This window comes from Ursus arctos, unplaced genomic scaffold (genome assembly GCF_023065955.2).
Source record: "Ursus arctos isolate Adak ecotype North America unplaced genomic scaffold, UrsArc2.0 scaffold_11, whole genome shotgun sequence".
NCBI lineage: Eukaryota > Metazoa > Chordata > Mammalia > Carnivora > Ursidae > Ursus > Ursus arctos.
In genome coordinates, this window is record NW_026622775.1 from 39,544,679 (window position 1) to 39,550,678 (window position 6,000).

The following is a 6,000-nucleotide window of genomic DNA, read 5'->3' on the forward strand; positions in this document are numbered from 1 at the left end:
TGTAGTTGGTAAGTCAGAACCCTTAATCTCATAGGCCTTGACTGGTTTTTATCACCCTTCCAACAGGGGTGTTTGATAAACTCCAATAAAATTCAGGGGCCTGCTCCCCAAGTAGTTTCTTGGGACTGTGTGGGTGGATTTAGAATATTTAATCCCTTAGTAATCAAGGCAAGTCTCTGACCTGCCACAAAAGGAGACCCAACTCCGTGGATGCTTTGGGTACCGGAGACAGCATGGTCTCAGTAAACGGGCCTTCCTGGTTAAGTAAAAACTGCAGCAGCTTTGGCATCTTCATTTTGCGTGAAGTGGTGCCAGTTACTCTTCAGAAACCATGTCTCCCACCCCATTGTATGAAGCACAGCTGCTGGCTCATGGCGGCCCTCACTTCATAGCCCCTAAACACACGATGTGAATCACCGGTGGCTCAGCTAAGTTGAAAGCTGATGGTAGTCATTATGCTACGCAGAACTAGAGTGAGTGGTCACCGCCCAGTGAGCTGAATTCAAGGCGGTTCACATAGATCTGCTAATACCTCCCTTGATGAACAGTCCCCTTTGCTGACTCTGCCCATGGCCTAGCCATCTGGTCTGCCACTTGAAAGACTATATTCAGGCAGATTAAAAACATCCCTTTTTTAGGGCTGTCAATTGTGGGAACAAACTGTGGCTATTGATTGGGCCACCTGGTAAAGGCCAACTCTGACGTGACCCAGTAGAATCAAACTACCGATCAAGCCCGCACCACCGGACTGCCCCCACACATGGCAACACATTCACCATTAAGGGCTGTGCACACAGGAAAGAACTCTTTCTCACGCATGCCAGATGGGTGACTCCTGCCAAAAGTTGGCCCACGTGTCCCGAGGCGAACGACTGACTAGTGACAGTCTGACGCCACTGGACTATGTTGCCACCACGCAGGGTAACGGCTCGTGCCTCAGCACTGCCGATACATTTTTAGGTTATGATGTTGCTGTTCCAGTCTGATCAACTGACCACACAACTGTAGCCCCTGAAACTCATATCGTTTGTGCCATGTTTAGTTTTCCAGACCACTTGCAACCTGACGTTGGGGCACTTTTTGTCACAAGGGCCACTTAGCAGAGTATCTGAAGGGTATTTCATGGCTTTCTACCACTCACAGATATCTAGAATTGCTGGGCATCGAGAACAGGTTTCTGGTTCTACGTAGCACCCTCACTTCCTCCTGTTCTACATACCTGAGTGAGGTAGTTGGGGGTCACAGAGTATGTCAATCCCCAGAAAAGAATCAGCTCTTGGCTGCCTCCTGGGTGATAATCAGGACAAAAGGTCTCGGTGAAAGTGGGATGATTGGAGAAAAGATGAAATTATAAATATCTCCCCTGGCATCGGAGAAAACAGCCCAGATCCTAGGAGGGAGGACAGGGCAGCACTTACTGTATTGTTACTTAGATCATTCTCAGTCTTGGCACTATTAATATTTTCGGCTGGATAATTCCATGTTGTGAGGGGCTGTTTTGTGCTAGCACCTTTTCCCCGGCTGTAACAAAATGGTCTGTAGACATTGCCAAATGTCTCCTGGCGACAAAAACTGCTCCCAGTTGAGACAGCTAACCTTAATCCTAAATCACGCGGCAGTTGCAGTGAAGTCTGAGCTGCGACTGCGTTTGTCATGTGTCCACGTGCTATGAAAACAAGAAAACTCATAACAGACCTGGTCGGTCTCGAACTATTCTGCTATGCCTGATGCCATCAACCGCAGCTCCTAAATGCAAATGTGTACAAACTGGCAGATCAACACAACCTGATTCAATCTGGCCGATCACATGCTTTTGATGTCTGAGCGGCTTTGGGCAATGCCAAAAACGGCAACTGGAGCTGCAACTATGTGGTGGCACTGTCCATGTGCCTTAATCAAACCAACGTGATGGTAATCCAGATCGGGCTTCACAACAAATTCTGAAGTGACCTTTGCCCTTTTGATTGTATTTCCGGATGGGAAAAAAATGGGTCACGAGATGGCTCTCCACTGGGGACAGGAGTTGCTTTTTTGCCCATCTACTGTTCCTCTAATTATTGACAATGACATCAAAGATTAGCAGATCAGCTGCAACTCACTTGCACGGTTCATAATGAAAAATGGCCTGGCCTTAGAATACCTCATGGCTACCTCAAACAAGAGCTACTCTTACCCTCTTGGGCTTATTCACAGTTGGCTAAGTGTGGAGAGAATGAGATCAATACCACACGTTGGCTTCATCCATCGCTTCAAGTCTTACTGATGATAGTCTCTGTCAAACGTGCTGTGGGATTCTAACCTTTGCAATCAGAGTGGCTGATGGAGGAGCATATTCGTGTAAAAATTCTAATTTGGGTAAGAGCGTGTCACACTGAGGAGTGAATTGTGAGAAGCAATCTGCTATAGAGCCCAAGTGTCCCTGCATGTTCTCATTGAGTATGCCAAGAATGTAATTATTTGCCTGCTCTCTACCTGGGCCATTTCTCAGGTTTGTGTTTGCATCCTTGTGAGCAATCTTGAGGGATGAGGTAATGTCTCCCCCTGGAAAAAGAGCAGGCCTGCTTCCACTTACTACACAAGTGCTAAAGCTTAGTGTTCCTCATTTGTAATGCAACCCACTACATGATGGGCCCTTTGCATTACCTCTGTAGGATTTGAGGGGCATGGGAAACTGGAACTAATGAACATGAAGCTTTGGCTATTGGTTTGCTAGGAGTAATAAAATCCTTTTATTTCTGACCCAGGAGTCTCATGTCTTTTGCCAGCATCCATGAAACTGACAGGCTAACTTTTCAGCTTGTAAGCTGGGTAGAAAGTCAAACACTGCACAGTTCCTGACACTTTCTCCTCAATTATTTTGAAGCAAATTTCAGGTATTAAACATAAATATTTCCGCATGTATCTCTAAAACAATTCCTTAAAAAGAAAACAACCACAATCCTATTAACACACTTCTAAACTTCAGTAATTCCTTAATAGTATTAAATACCCAGTTACACCAGTTTAATTGATGATGTTGGATATAATACTGTGATAGGCAATGCAAGTGTGAAAGCAAGGGTAGTGAACTTCCATTTGCTAAGACCATTCATGAAGTCAAGGTTAAGAAATTGCAGGTATCATTAGCTTTAAGTCTGTTTGTGGAACTGTAATTGTTTTGTTCAAAAGAAAATACAATCCACTACAGTGGCAGAAACCGACAATACCATTAGACTGTTAAAACCAAATGCTGGGGTAGGAACACCTGGGTGGCTCAGATGGTTAAGCGTCTGCCTTTGGCCCAGGTCATGATCCTGGGGTCCTGAGATCGAGCCCTGTGTCAGGTTCCCTGCTCGGTGGGGTGTCTGCTTCTCCCTCTCCCTCTGCTCTCCCCCCCCCCCCACTTGTGCTCTCTCTCTTGCTCTCTCTCTCAAAATAAATAAAATCTTAAAAAAAAAAAAAAAAGAACACACCAAATGCTGGTAAGGAGTGGAGTAACAGGAACTCTCAAATATCACTAATGGAGTGTAAAATGGTACAACACTTTGGAAAACAGGCAGCCTTATTTTTTTTTAAAAGATTTATTTATTTTAGAGACAGCGAGCGAGTGAGCGTGAGCGGAGGGAGGGGCAGAGAATCTCAGACTCTCCCCTGAGCTGGGAGCCTAACACAGGGCTTGATCCTAGGACCCTGAGATCATGACCTGAGCTGAAATCAAGAGTGAGCCACTTAACCTTAAGCTGAGCCACCCAGGTGCCCTAAAGAGACAGTTTTTTAATAAAATATTTCACTCCTTAACAATTTTACTCCTACATATTTATCCAAGAGAAATAAAATCCTATGTGCACAAAAAGACTAAGAATGTTAATACTAGTCAATGATAAAGCTGGGGGGGAATGTACATACCAGCTTTATTCATAATAGCTAAAAACTAGAAAAAAATCAATAGGATAGATAAATTGTGGTATATGCATATGATGAAATACTACTAAAAAATAAAAGGGAACAAATTATATTACAACATGGAGGACTCTCAAAATTATGTTGAGCAAAAGAAGCCAGAAGAGTAGATACTGCGTTATTTCATTTTTATGACATTCTAGAACAGGAAAAATGAATCTTTGGTGATAGAAATCAGAACGGTGATTGCCTCTGCAGGGGGAAAGGGGTAGGGGAAGAGAGCAGGATGTGATGACTGACTGGAAAGGGGCATGAGAAACTTTCTGTGGTGATGGAAATGTTCTATATATTTATTGATGGTTATGAGTGTACAGAATTGTCAAAACTCACAGAAGTGTATACTTAATATCTGCATTTTATGCAAATTATGCTCCCATTTAAAAAAAAAATGGATCTAACCAGCTAGGTCTTGGACTGGCTGCATTTTAGCGTCTGTCCCATTCTGGGATATGCTTTCCACACTATAAACTTACTCCTTCACACCTACTTAGGTCTGGAACCAAACCTAAATACACTTCGTCAAGTGCTTCTTGGCTGCCATGAGAATCAGGACCTTGGCTCCACATACGGCTCTGCATGGTAGCTTGGGGCATCACCTCCAGGCATCACGCTACATCTGGTCATAATGCTCAACATTCCAGTGGTTATGGTTATTAGTGCCATCTATGGCCTGATGGCAGTGGTCCTTAGTACCAAATCCTAAGTAAGAAAATCTTACTTTGTGCAGTTGGACACCATCTTGAGTGATTTGGCTGCTGGCTTCGTGGGGATCATCAGTATGCAGGGTCTGCTCGGCAGCCCTCTTTGTGAGTGTAATTCTGATTCTCATCTTTCCAGAAGTACTCAGTTTCTTTGGGCTCATCGTTTGCCCTTATTCTCTTTATAAAGTAGTTCTTCCTTATGTCCATCGAACAGAATGTGCTGTAGCGGCCATGCAGCCCGATCCAGCAGAACAGCCTGACACACTTGCACAGGGGCAATCACCCCACTTAGCAGTTCGTCTTCTGGATGCAGGGTGCTTTAGCGCCCTATATTCTGTTGCTCTCTGACTTTGCCCCGAACTGTCTCACTGTAGTGGACAACTAAGCCTTCCCATAGCCCAGCTAGGCCCCTCTGACCAGCAAAGATGCAGGCCTCCTTCTGCTCACCAAGATTCATCTCTCCCTCGAGTGCTCTGTACATATAAATAAATTGGATAGTTTTTTTCATCACTGTATATTTATTTTTTAATAGCTCTGACATTTCTTATGTCTAGAGAGAAGACGCCACTGTCTCTCCTTAGTACAGGCACAGCTCATTTTATTGTACTTCATTGCACTATGCAGACGCTGTGGTTTTTTGTTTTTGTTTTTTACAAATTGAAGGTCTGTGACAACCCTGCACTGGGCAAGCCTTTTGGTGCCACTGTTCCAACAGCATCTGCTCACTTTGTGTCTCTGTGCCACATTTTGGTAATTCGTGCAGTATTTCAAACTTTTTCATTATTATTACATTTATAATGCTGATCTGTGATCAGTGATCTTTGATATTACTATAATATTATTTCCTGAGACCCAGCAATGTTGAAATTAGGCCAATTAATAACCCTACAATGGCCTCTAAATGTTCAAGTGAAAGGAAGAGTTGCATGTTTCTCACTTTAAATCAAAAGCTAGAAATGATTATGTTTACTGAGGAAGGCACGTCGAAAGCTGGGATGGGCCAAAAGACAAGCTTCTTGCATGAAAGTTAGCCGAACTGTGAATTCAAAGGTAAAGTTTTCAAAGGAAATTCAAAGTGCTACTCCAGTGAACACACAAATGATAAGGGAAATAGCCTCGTTGCTGATATGGAGAAAGTCTGAGTGGTCTGAAGATCCAAACCAGCCACAACATTCCCTTAAGCCAAAGCCTAATCCAGAGTAAGGCCCCAACTCTCTTCAATTCTGTGAGGGCTGAAAGGGTGAGGAAGCTGCAGAAGAAAGGTCTGGAGCTAGCAGAAGCTGGGTCATGAGGGTTAAGGTAAGAAGCTGTCTCCGTAACATCAAAGTGCAGGGTGAAGCAGCAAGCGCTGATGGAGAAG